The sequence below is a fragment of the Aquarana catesbeiana genome, linkage group LG05, assembly GCF_042186555.1.
Source record: "Aquarana catesbeiana isolate 2022-GZ linkage group LG05, ASM4218655v1, whole genome shotgun sequence".
Classification (NCBI taxonomy): domain Eukaryota; kingdom Metazoa; phylum Chordata; class Amphibia; order Anura; family Ranidae; genus Aquarana; species Aquarana catesbeiana.
Window position 1 is genome coordinate 205084456 of NC_133328.1, and position 14554 is coordinate 205099009.

Genomic DNA, 14554 nt, shown 5'->3' on the forward strand with positions numbered 1-14554 from the left:
AGTAAACAGTTGAAATAAACCCCAACAGTATCAAAAGATTTTAATTGTGAAAGATTCTCTCTCGCGGTTGACAAAACCTCCTGACTGTCTTCAACATTTTGCAAACTAAAGGGCCTTTGGCCAAATTAAACCTTGTTCTTGCTGACACCTGCAACCTCAAAAGAGTATAGGGTAAGGTTTATGTCCAATCTGACCTACAAGAAGATCAGAACAGCTGCCACCAGAGGTGCAGTAAGAATAATATCTTGCCATGCAAAATAGAAAAAAAACACAAGTTTGTTCCAGATCTTGGCATAGAGGCTGTTAGTAGAGTGCCTTTCCCACCCCCCCAAAGTAGAGCTCACTCTTGGAGCAACTCTGGAGCAATCTAGGTTCTGCGGCTTCCCCTTCCCACCATTATGCTTGCATCTCTGGTCTGTGCATGTGTGAAGGGGAATCATATTCTGAAGTAGATAGCCAGGAAGCACCAAGACTCCTCTGGTCAGAATGGAGGGGTGGTCATGACTACCATGCTCATTCTTGACAGCTTCCAGAGGAATTTCATTACGAGAGAAGTTGGGGGAAAAAAATATAGCAGAAACCGAGTCAGACCTCTTCTTAAATTGGCATTTGCTGTGAGAAGCAAAGAAGCCTGTCTTTGGTAGGCAACCTGTGGACAAGCCTCCCCCTCATGCTCTGGCAAGCTTGCATGATGGACAGTATGTCCGTGTATTTCAGTCCCCTAGGAGGTAAATTGCTTCCGGAATTTGCTGGTGATCTTCCTACCCAGACATTCTGGGTTCTACATCTCTCAATAGCATAAGATCCTGCCTGGAGCTGAAAATACGTAATGGCTGTCCTGTTGCTCAACTGCAAGATGACTGGTCACCCTTGATTCTGTGTAGCAAGGCCAAAGTGATAAAAAAGGCTGCCTGACCTTCCAGCGCTTACGAGACTACCTTCCTTGGCTAGCAAACTCCGCTTGCCTTGACCGACAGACCCTCGCAGTGCGCCTTCCAGGCAGTCTTGCCGATATGATTCATCACATTGATCCAGTCAGATGGTTCGTGACATCCTCAAGGTCTTTCCATCACCGCTATACATACTGCGTGACACTGACAATAGCTGCGCCAGATCCTGTTTCCTCCGTTGTAGTTGAAACTAGCAACGGTGCCCATGTACCCAAGGAATCATCGGTATGAATGACAACATTACGGCCAGGAGGCTGAGACACCTAGAAGTCATCCAGGAAGTAGAGGCATTCAGAATTCTCCTTATAACCATCACCGTCCTTTTCTGATGGAAGCAAAACAGAAAAACCAGTAGAGCCCCCACAGGCACTTTAACTGTTGGAAAGCAAAAGTTGGCCTTTTTTATTTATTTATTTTTTTTTATGTAGAAAGGAATGACGCCCAGGTAGTGGCGAATCTGGAGACCCTGTTCGCCAAGAGGAACTGACACTGCACTGAAACCTCTGTGAATATTCTTAAAGATATTCATAGGCTAAAAGGTAGGCTGATAAAGCAGAGATGTGTAAAGCCAATCGCCAAATTTACTTACTTTGGAATAAAAAAGAAAAAAATTTTGGGATTTAAGGCTAAGAATCCTGACAATCTAGCGAAAGCCTCCAGCCATCTGTTGTTAGCGAATGCTTCTCTCCAACCCCCGTGACCTACAAACAGGGGTGGGTAGGAAACCTACAATCTCTCCTGTGAGATGGGACCAGGACAGCTCCCCTCTGAGTCTGAAGTGTCTGTAAGTATTGTAACCACCGTGGTTGCGGTGGATCTGGCAGCTCCGTGGGGGAGAAAAAAGTCGGGAGAAGGAACAGTGAGGAATCCACCGAAGTGACCATGAGTGCCTATCCTCCAAGAATCTGCACAATCCACTGTCCAGTAACCCGTGATGCGTGCCCACTGGGACTTACCTTAAAAGTCTGGGCATGCACCCGGTAAAAGGGTTTTGTGGGTACCTGCGGTACACCCAAAGATTTTCATTTATGGACCTTATGAAAGGTTGCCCCTAGAGGAGCGGAATCTGGCGGGAGAAAACACATTTCTCCCTTTATTTATTATTATTTATTTTTAGTTTTTTAGTTTTTTTTTTACTTTCCTGCTTTCTGTTATGGGAGAAGAACGGACCCTCCACCTGTCACTTCCGACATGGCTGTCTCTGGTTTCATATCAAACAGAGATCTTGCACTATAAAGTGACTATTCCAATTTTGTTTCTAGTAAGCCAAACACAGCCCCGGGTCTCAACCATAGGGTACCCCTAGCCGTAACTGAGTATAGTATTGCCTTGGCCAGGCACCAGGTTGAGACTATTGCTGCTTCTGCAGTGAAATTTGCCGATACATCTTGGCCGGGTCCCAAGATATCAGCCCTAAGGATTTCCTCTCCAACCATATCCTGGGAGCAGAAACCCAAAGTACCCGTCACCAAAGTAAGGGCCTCTGTTGAGTGGCAGGCCCTTCCCAGCCGCCACCCTATTGGACAACAGCCGGTCCCACTGTAGGCATGGATTTCAGCGATGCTATATCCACCTTGAATTAAACCAGTTTCCTAATGGAAAAGTGATTGGTCATTGAAAGGGTAAATATGACTTTGTCTTTTAACCCATGTAATTGTCTGCATGACTGCCTGGATACACAGTTCTCCAAAGAAAAACTGACACCATGTAGCTCCAGATCTTCCTCTGGTGATCGGGGGAGCTAAAATCATTTGCAGGCTGTGCCTTCCCCCCTCAGCAGTACTGGGAGGATGAGTGATCCATGAGGCAGGTTGTTCTGCTAGTGGCTAGACCCGCAACAAGGGGGCTGGCTAGCTAGAGTAATTACAGTGAGTTTAAAACAGAAGTTTTGTGCCACATTATAAGTAATAAGGACATTTGGTATTACCTGTCAGCTGCAAACTTCAACCAAGGCAACTTCACTCACCAGCCTCCTGGGCATAGGCACTGTGTCACAGGTCCTGCAGGACTCTTGTTGGGGTGCTGGGTCTGGGAAAGAAGAGCTAAGACGTTTTCCTTGGAACCTCTCTCCTGAGTGGGAGCGGCCTCTGGCTCTGGCCTTTGAGAGCGTGGGCACGCGGAGCTGAAGCAAATCAAAGCAATCCGCATGAGAGGGCACTCTTTTCCCGAAAACTTACCGACATGGTGGTCCCCACCTAAGTGTTGGGGGTCTTTTGTATGAGAGAAGAAATGGGACGACCAGCTGAGAAATGGACAGCCACAGAAAGACCAAGAAGAGGAAAAATAGATAAAAAAAAATAAAATAGATAAGGCAACAGCGACTTCGCTTCTCCCTCTATTAATGCATATCTAAAAATATACATACACATATATACATCTACACACTCTCTCCTTTCCCCTTTTTTTTTTTTTTTAAACAATATGCATGCATATATAAATATGTAGCACTAACTCACGGTGGAGCTGCTGATTTAAAGCGGGCTGTTACCATCAGGGACGGATCCAGGGGGGGCAACGGGGCAATTGCCCCCTTCGAGAATGTGGGTGAGTGAGTGGGCTGGTAGGCGTCGCTGCGGGTGAGAGAGCCGGCGGGCGGCTCCGCGGCTGAGAGCACGGGCGGCTCCGTTGGTGAGCAGCTGTGCGGCTCAGTGACAGTGTGTGAGAGGTTGCTGGCCAATCAGGGAGCCGGCAGGCGGGGGAGCAGAGAGATAACATCATCTCTCACCGCCTAGCCCCCGCCCTGCATCCCTGCAGTTCCGCCCTCACTGTGCAGTATGCAGGCAGCCGCGGCAGCAGAGAGATTACATCATCTCTCTGTTGCCCCCTGGGGCGGGATGCAGCGCTGATACGTCCACTCAAGATGAGTCCTTTGTGCGCTCTGCTCTCTCTCTCCGCTCTCCCAGCAGCAGCAGCCAGCCCATTCCTCCCTGCCCAGCACTGATATCAGCGCAGGCTGGGAGGGGCGGGGCCGACACTCAGCGCTCAGCCCGTGGCGGCTCAGGTAGGTGGTGCTTGTCGAAGGGGCAGGCGTGGCTTGCGTTCAGTGCTGTCCTGGGAGGTGAGTTCATTCACTGTCACAGGACACAGGGGGCAGCGGCCAGCCAATCAGAGCACGATCTGGGCACAAGGGGGGCAGTGGACAGCCAATCAGAGCGTGATTTGGACACAGGGGGGTCACCAGTTGAATAAGCCTGACTCTGGAACACAAGAGACAATTATAGCAGGCAAGTGACAATCTGCAACGTGTGGCATGGGACGTGGCAAGTGACAATCTGCAGCGTGTGACATGGGACATAGCAAGTGACAATCCGCATCTAGTGACAGGCGACGTGGAAAGTGGCAATCCGCAACGTGTGGCAGGTGACAGTGGCAAGTGACATGCTCAGGGCTCCCACTGATTCTATGGTGAGTTGAACCATTTCATTTTTTATAACAATGTAATAATAGTAATAATGCGCTTCAATCATCCTGACACCATAACAACCATGGTGCTGTGATGATTGAAGCGCTAACACCAGCCATTTCCCCGTTAAATTTACCCAAAAAAACGTATTTTCTGGCAGTGCCCCTCCCGAGACTAGGTTCTGGATCCGCCCCTGGTTACCGTCACCTTGTTACCTGTAATTTCACCAGTACCGTGTCTAGGGGTCCCTGTTGAGCTTACTATCAGACAATGTAGGCACCAGTCACTTGAGTATTTTTCCAATGCTTTAATGGGAGATAACTGGAAGAAGTAGCAGGAAAGAGGTAGAAGGAGAGTTGCAGGGAAGTTCAAATACCTTTTCTTGGCGTAGCATCAAGGAATTTAAATCTTTGGAATGAATGTATCCTCAGCTTAGGATTTAATCTCTGCCCGCCCGGATAGGTCTCTCTCACTAACCTAGCAGCCGAACGCAGCATGAACAAAAAGTCTCTGCCACAGACTTGAATGAAACAAACTCGTACTATCCTCTGCCACAGGAAGTAGTAGTTTTCAATGAATAGCAAACACAGTACCAGAACCTTTAAGCCGACCCGGCAGTACTTGTGCGGTAGGGTAGTTTAGGATATGTCCTCCAATCGAGTCACTAGGCCCTTCTTAAGACCAGCCTTGCATGGTCTCTTTCAAGATGGGTCCTCCCCTGGATCTTCCCGATTGTCCGGCTTCTTCCAGCAGGACAGACAGCACAGGACCATCCCAGCTATAGCAGGCCCCAGACAGGCTTCTGGGTCCACCCGCAGGGCTCCAGCAATGCAACCCTCCAGCCCTGAGGGCTACGAGATAGGACTCACTGACACATACCTCCAGGCCAGGAGGGCCACGAGGCAAAAAGACTCCCATGGCGTCTGTCCCATAAATACCCTCTACCAGAATGCAACTCGGAGGACCACCTCTGCCGAGTTATCTCTGGGACAGAAGAGCACTCATACACTTCAGCTTGTTGCTTTCCAACACTGACCTATGATGACAACGACACCCACAGGCACAATGTGGAACTGCACGGAACACAGCCAAGCTGGAACAGAGGCTAATTTAACATTAGATTGAATCTGAAGTATGTACAGAACAGATGACCCACTAAATTTACCTATAAGCGGCAGATTGAAAAATCTACCAGCGCTACAAATACTTGCACATACCGCTCCATGTAACACCCCCCAACATACATACCAACCAACATAAGAACACACGCATATATACACAAACATATACATGAACATATATACATACTGCAGAGGGTCAGCCTGGGGCAGGGTTAAGAAGGGGTTAATCGAAGAGTGCAGGTATTTCCCCTTCAGACCTGCTTATTGTCAGCTGGGCTGAAAGTCTCAGAGAAGAGTTGTTTGAGTAGGAGAGAGAGAGAGAGAGACAGTAGCATGCTGTGTGAAAATGTCCATTGCTGGATGGTGTGCTGGGTGAGCTTAACCACATAAAGACTGTAGCTTTGATTGGAGCCATGAACTATTACCTATAAGCCTGTGTGCTGCTGAACTGTGAGCTGTACCTGTGTGCACAACCTTGAGACAAGACAAGTCTGTCTTATCTTATGTTTATTTTGCTGAATAAAGCCACTTTTGTTTTAATGGGCTGTCTCTGAGCCAGCTGTCCACCCCTTTGATCCCCTACAATACACATATATACATATCCATATACATATATATATATATACACACATACCCACCTGCCCCAAACCTATACATACACAACCTACAAACATAAGCTATACCTACAGCCGGCCTAGGACAGCAAAGGACAGAGAACCTGTCTAGGGGAAGTAATGTACTCAGACCAGTGCCACTGCAGGAGGAAAAGAACAGGAGGTGCAGAAAATGAGAAAATGACAGGAGACAAACAAAGGCAAAGGCAAAGGTAAGAAGGATGCAAAGCTGGCCTCCCCAAACCCAACAAGCGTTGCAGACACCAACCTTAAAGGCAGATTTCATTCCTAAAGAGGAAAAACTGCTCAGCTCCATCGAGACCCACAGAAGGAGCTCCCAAGCAGCCTGATACTGGGACTTCGTACTGGGAGAGGCTTAACCCAGCCGGCAGCTGCCTGGAGGCAGAGGGGGGAACATAGTACTGCTTACTCTTCACTGGTGCGTGGAGGTATGAGGACAAAAAGAAGAATGGGGTGGGGCCTAACTGGCCTTTAATTTATGCCATTTCATTGGTCCTAAAGGAGGGGAGAAAGGTGGAGCCTATAACTAGTATGCCGCCATGGTGGCATCAGGAAAGAGTTATTTAAAGCTGATTAGAGTAAATTAAGGGTTAATAAGGGGTTAAAACAGAGGAACATTTAATAAAAAAACTAAAATATATTTTTTTTTTTACTTGACAGGTTGCTTTAAACTGACTTCAAACTGACTTCTTCTGCAGATCCAAGTTCATTCCTTTAATCCAGTGGTCATCAACCCTGTCCTCAGGGCCCACTAACAGGCCAGGTTTTATGTATTACCTTGGGGAGATGCAGACTAGAATACTGCAATCACTGAGCAGCAAATGATATCACCTGTGATGTATTTCAGTTATCTTGCAAACCTGGCCTGTTAGTGGGCTCTGAGGACAGGGTTGATGACCACTGCTTTAATCTGTGGATGAAGAAACAGAAAGATACAAAAAGAAATAATGTTTCTTTTTACCTTTCTGTTTCAGCTGAGCAATGTTGTTGATAAATATTGCCCATTGCCACACTGATTCTCAGTGCTATTCAGTGCTAATACTCAGTGCTATTGATCTTCTGCAGCCTGTTTGCAGTCACCTCCTGTATTTCTCAGTGTGGGTTTTTCTGATTGTAACAATCATGCCTGCATAATGTCTAAAATGGTCCATGTGAGAATGTGATGTGTAGAGCACAATTGGAAGACAGGGACAGAGCATTGTTGCCCTATAACAGGAAGTGCCCGAACTTGGACCTTCATGGCAGGAATAAAGTTTTTTGTTAGTGTTTCAAACATGTGTGCAATCATCAACTTTAACATGCAAACATGTCAACAAGTTATTTGACAGGTTTGCTTACTGATATGCAAAAATATCCAATAAATCTTTTTATATTTATCTGCAAGATTACTTTACACTCTTTCTTCCTCAGCAATGGGCGCTCCTTACTCCTGCACAGACCAGTACACACAGATCGACATGTGAGTTACATTCTGTGCAGCAGAATGATGGGCAGTGCATTGGTTTGAATGATATACTAGGTTTCAGTGTAACTGGAAGAACAGCAGAGCAGTATGATGGAGCAAAGCATATTCGGGGGACAGAACTAGAAGGTGAGTTGAGCATTAGTTTTACTTTCAAATGTACAGATGCTTTCTTGTACATATCCACAAGATGGCAGCAAATAAACACTGTGACATGAACCATTTTTATTCCTGCTATGTGGATAGAAAATGTGCTTCTGCTATTCTATTTCAACCAGAAATGAATTATTGTAGCACAACTATAACACTAAATGAACACACATTTTAATTACAACCCTCTACCCCCCCCCCATACAAAATATTAGAATCCATTTTGCAGAACAGTAAGCTGTATTGACTGCTAACACGAATTTTAGGTTTGTTGTGCAAATATGCTCACCTACTACTAGTCATAAATAGAACTGCACGTTACACTCACTGCTCACTTTATTAGGTTCATCCGTTCAATTGCTTGGTAATACAAATTGCTAATCAGCCAATCACATGACAGCAACTCAATGCATTTAGGCAACTAAACATGGTGAAGACAACTTGCTGAAGTTGAAAATGTGCATCAGATTGGGGAAGAAAGGGGATTTAGGTGACTTTGAACGTGGCATGGTTGTTGATGTCAGATGGGCTGGTCTGAGTATTTCAAAAACTGCTGATCTACTGGGATTTTTACTCACAAACATCTCTGGTGTTTACAGAGAATGGTATGAAAAAGAGAAAATATCCAGTGAGCAGCAGTTGTGTGGATGAAAATGCCTTGTTGGTGTCAGAGGAAAATGGGCAGACTGGTTTGACAGGATAGAAAGGCAACAGTAACTCAAATAACCACTCCTTACAACCAAGGTGTGCAGAATACCATCTCTGAATGCACAATACACTGAACCTTGAAGCAGATGGGCTACAGCAGCAGAAGACCAGACTGGGTGACACTCCTGTCAGCTAAGAACAGGAAACTGAGGCTGCAATTGGCACAGGCTCACCAAAATTGGACAATAGAAGATTGGAAAAATGTTGCCTGGTCTGATGAATGTCGATTTCAACTGCAACATTCAGATGGTAGGGTCAGAATTTGGCATAAACAACATGAAAGCATGGATCCATCCTTCCTTGTATCAAAGGTACAGGCTGGTGGTGGTGTAATGGTGTGGGGAATATTTTTTTGACACACTTTGGGCCCCTTAGTACCAATTGAGCATTGTTTAAATGCCACGGCCTACCTGAGTATTGTTGCTGACCATGTACGTCCCTTTATGACTACAATGTACCCATCTTCTGATGGCTACTTCCAGCAGGATAATGCACAAAGCTCAAATCATCTCACCACTGGTTTCTTGAACATGACAATTAGTTCATTGTACTCAAATGACCTCCACAGTCACCCAATCTCAATCCAATAGAGCACCTTTGGGATGTGGTGGAACGGGAGATTTGCATCAACTAACTCATCAACTATCATGTCAATATGGACCAAAATCTCTGAGGAATGCTTCCAAAACTTTGTTGAATATGTGCCAGGAAGGATTAAGGTAGTTCCTAAGGCAAAAGGGGGTCCAACCCAGTACTACCAAGGTGTACCTAATAAAGCGGTTGGTGAGTGTATGTACCTCTTAACACATCACAGACAGTGGCGGCTCATGCATTGAGCACCCCGCCCCCCTATCCTTGCCACCACCTCCCTATCCATGCACCCGGCCCCTTTCAGGAAGCCTGGCAAGTGCCGAACCTCCTGCCATGGGGGGTGGGAGGTTTGCTATGCCCCCTCCTGCCGTGGGGGGCGGTTGTCAGTGTGCCGCAAGCCACAGGCAGGCGGGTGCTGGCAGTGTGCTATATACTATCTGTGATGCTGATCTATATACTATCTGTGGTGCCCATCTATATACTATCTGTGGTGCTGATATATATATATACTATCTGTGGTGCTGATCTATATACTATCTGTGGTGCTGATCTATATACTATCTGTGATGCTGATCTATATACTACCTGTGATGCTGATCTATATACTATCTGTGGTGCCGATCTATATATTATCTGTGTTGCTGATCTATATACTATCTGTGATGCTGATTTATATACTATCTGTGGTGCCGATCTATATATTATCTGTGTTGCTGATCTATATACTATCTGTGATGCTGATCTATATATTATCTGTGATGCTGATCTATATACACTATCTGTGGTGCTGATATATATATTATCTGTGATGCTGATCTATATATTATCTGTGATGCTGATCTATATATTATCTGTGATGCTGATCTATATACTATCTGTGATGCTGATCTGTATACCCTATTTGTGATGCTAAGCTGTATACTCTGTCCTGTGATGCTAAGCTGTATACTCTGTTCTGTGATGCTGAGCTGTATTCTCCTGATACTATGGGTGGAAGCAAGTGGAATACAGGGGACAGAGTGGGTGGATTCTATTAGGGGTGGGGCTTATGAGACGTAGAAGTGGTCAAAAAGGAAGGGCGGAGTCTGCCCCCTATCCTAAAACGTCACCAGCTACCACTGATCAAAGACGTGTTTTTCAAAAAAAGTGTAACCATATGGAGCCCCTCGGATCCCAGATCCAGGCAGTACAACTTCCTTTACTAAGCCTCACCCATGTTATTCAACTTTCAAATGATGTATGCTTTACTGTGCACTGTCACTCTGGAATATAAAGCAGAACTACACTTAAAAGCTCCATTCTCCCCCCTCCTGTAACATTATTGGCCGTTTGATTTTTTTTTTTTTTTTTTTCTGGAAGCGGGTAACTTCTTCTAACAGGTACCTGTTCCCACATCTGCATTTCTTGCCTAGGTAGGAATTTCTGATGTCCAGCCCTCCTCCTCCTCACCTACAACCTTATGGGACACATCACATATCCCAGGAGGCTGCAGGACAAGTCTGAAAGTGCAGTGTGATTTTGCACATTGTGCGGTGTGGACTAGGCTGTGAAACAGCAAGAAGCTACAGCCGGCTGCCCACAGACATGATGATGTGCCGGGCATCTGAAGCCCGGCCTGGGTGAAGACAGCACTGAACTCCTGGACTGGTGAGTGTCTGCTTTTTTAAAAGTTAACAGTATTTGTAGATTCTGGCTTTGATTTTTTGACTTTTAAAAAACAAGAGTAGTTCCTCTGTAAGAGCAGGTTCAATAGAGATGGGGCTTAGAGGCAGGTGGCACGGCATCCAATTCCGGTTGGGCAACAGTTGAGGAACAGTGCACAGCTAGGACTGGCATACAAGGAAGCCAATGCAATTATTAAAAGACACCTCAATAAGTTACATTTCAGGATTGTTGTTACCACAGAAATGTGTTAGGCCTTTTCAGAGTCACTCTATTTTCTAACAGTGAATAATGCTTGATTCTGATTGATTCTGGTTGATACTGGTATCTTATTTTCTTTTTTCCATTTTTACAAAATCCCCTGTGCAATAACTGATAGCAAGCAAATACTGCACCTAACTGCAACAGTGGAAATATAAAATATCCCAGATAGCAAGCAATTGTGCTGCAAGTTTGAAATGAATTGCTAAGCTATTGCTAGTCTTGCCAGGATTCACAAATTTGTTGCACAATTGCAGCCAGTCTGCATTGCATGACTCCAGATCAACTTTCTTTGCAAACATTCTGCAAGTCTGCTGCAAGTTCTGGTTCAGTTATGTTGTGCAATAGTCATCCCACCACAGGGGTCACTGTGACTGAATTTCCATGCTGTAGACTTGCAGAGCTCTTGCTGTAGACTCACCACTGCAACTTTGCTCTTGCTAGAGACTTGCCACAGAAATTTGCTAGAAACTGGAAAAGTGTCAACTAGAACTTGTGCTTCAAGTGCTCTGCAAGTTTACAACTTGCCAGTGAAAATGTGCAGCAAGTTAACAGACTTACAATTCAACACTGCCACGAATTTATCCTTGCTATCTGGGATGTGGCTTTACAGGTAATGTATTGCAAATCATTACTCAGTGGCTTGTATTTAAAACACAACTATACTGCTCCTTCAGCAGTCAAAGATCAAAGCTGTAGCTTATCACTTTGTCTGCCACCACCACCATCATCTTTGTTTCATTTTCTGGGTCACAGGTCACGTACCTCCACCTGATGAGTGGCCCCTTTTGAGGTAACTTCTATGCATGCCTCTCTGTTAAGCCGAGTACACACTACAGCTGACAGCTCCAGTCGGGAGCCGCTGTACTAACCATGTGAGGTTAGTCCAGCAATCTCCCCCGCTGAACTGTTGTGTTCTGACAAGGGGACGGCCCCCCACCAGAACACTCCGATCAGCACTCTCTGCTATTGGCTGAGAGCGCTGATCGGGAGTCATTCGGCTGCTGGTTTTACAGCATGCACGTCCGACAGAATCCGGCCGAATGGACACATGGGCAGAATGTCGGCCATTATTTTTTGTATCGGCCAATGTCGCCCGACATTCTGCCTGTGTGTATAACAACCCATTCAGTTTAAAATAGAAATGAAAGACAGAACATTTTTGTATAGATATAGATATTCAGACCGGGGAGAGGAGAAACAGCAACAGCTTCCCAGTGCATGGCTTTGCGGGGGGGGGGGGTGTCCATCTGAACATTGGACAAGAGCAGGCAGAGTTCCCAGCATACCTAGAGAACTGACCACTCTGTGTTCTCCTGCTTAGTGTGGACAGTTTTTAATAGGAAAGCAGAGGGACTTGCAGGAACACCACGGATTTCACACAAATAAAGCAATACAAAGAGAATAGGATTCTTTTTCGTACATGGTACAGCAGGCACATATGAGGAATATGAAATGTTGGGTTTACATATTCTTTAATGATAAAGACTGAACGAAAATACACTGTACTTTGTTTCATAGTAGCAACCTGTTACATGTTCTAAATAAACTGTAGCAGCAATATACAGTATATTCTAGCATTTGTAGTGATATCCTGGAGGAGCTGCTGGATTGTTTTGGTCCCTTCTGCCTTGTTCCAATGATGACTCTGTCATTACCTGACACCAACACACCTGCATAGTTTCAGGGGGCTTTATTAGCAGATGAAAGTCATTTAAAAGGAAAGGGTTAAACAAACAAAAGCAACATCAAGCAGTTTACAACCCAACATACTTGGCAATAAGATAGCTTGTTCTAACTACAACATCAAACAGGCTCTGTCTGATCCTACTCCACTGGTCAGTGGGACGTTAACTCCTGTCCTATGGAGTGCAGGGATTCAGTGTAGCCCCCTCTTCCTAAAGGCGGGGCTACGGTGTAGATTTGGTTTTTGGCTGAGCTGTAGGCAGCTCAGATTGATTGTACGTGGTTTGTTGGTTCTGTTCTGGACTTGGCTGTGTTGTGCGTTTCCCGCTGTTGCCAGTGGGTGTCACTGGTGCCACAGGACAGTGTGAGAATAACAACTACGTTGAGCTAATGAATATTAGGTTCCTGGCTGCTGTGCATTCTGGGAAGGGGTATTTATTGAATAGATAGGATACCATTTGCTTTAGTCAGTCCCACCTCGTGGCCCTTCTGGCCTGAGGCTATGCTGCTGCAAGCTCTGCAAGTGGGCCCAGGGGCCTGTCTGAGGCCTGCTGCTCCTGTGGTGGTCCTTGGGCTGTCTTGCCTGAATGGAAGAAGCCGAGCCAAGTTGAGAAGATCCAGGGTAGGACCCTTGCTGGAGAGAGCCAGGATGAAGGCTGGTCTCTCAGAAGGCCCTGGTAACTCACTTGGAGGACACACCTGTATCTGACTATCCTTACAGTATCGCTGGGTCGGCTTAAAGGTTCTGGTACTGTCAAGCTGCTCTACAATCTAATCAAGGTATTACACTCCTGGCTGCTAAGTCTGTGAGAGAGGCTTATCCAGACATTTTACTGGTTGCTAGGTCTGTGTGAGAGACCTACCCAGGTATTCAAGAACTGCTGAAAGAAAGTTGTTTGTCCTTTGATTCAAGGAGTCTGTAAGTGATCTGCTAAAAAGGGTATCTGATACCTCCCCTCAAGCACTTTCCTACAACCTTTCTCAAGTTATAATTAAAGCATTGAAAAATACCTAAAGTGACTGGCTCCCACATTTGTTCTAACTTCCCATTATAGCCATGGACTCAGCCCTGGGGTGAATGTAAGTCCGCTCCCTGTATCTGGAGGTATCTTCCTGCTCCCAGGAGACCCAGGGGGTGCTACATCAACAATAGCAGGAGTGACCAAATTGGTTTGCTGCATTTAAGAAAGCGTCTCTTTTCAACATCTTCTACCACTAGTGTAACTGATTGTGCTCTTCAACAAATCCTGGAATATATGAAGGCATTATTTGTCCTTTCCTCCTGCAGCAGCATTGAGTCCTTTACAACACAGCATGTGGTTCCCACACCAGAAGTCCCAAGTCCTCACCCTGGACACCAGGCTAATCTCTGCACAGCAGCATGTGGTGAGGATGCACAGAGCCTCTAGAAGCAGTTCTGAGCCTACTCCCCATGCTCCTAAAAGCAGTCTCTCAGCATCACAGCAGCCAGCTTAGCACAGGTCAAAGCAGCCCCAAACCTTCACCACATGCTCTCAGTAGCATTTTTTTTTTTAGCATATTACACAATCCAGGTTACAGTAGCAGTGGTAGCTCTTAAGCTCACAGGCTCGCAGGCTCTAGGCAATGTGGCAGCAGTGATGACAACCCTCTCACACACTATACTAGCTATGTTCCCCTGCTCCCCCTGAAGGTTTTTGGCAGATACACATTCCCTTTGGCCCCTGCCCGCCATGCAGGCCCCAGAGTCCTGTCAGGCGGTGGCCCAGCCAGCCAATCGATAGCCCTTCTTGATAGGGTAAGGTCCCTCTTCAACTGCAGCAACAGCCCGTCATGGCCCTCTGTGTCCTCCTTCCTCTCCCTGGGCTGTCCATCCCTGAGGGAAAGGAGAAAGAAAAAAAAGCCTCTATGGTCGAGGACTTGGGCTTCAGGGCAAATTCAAAGAA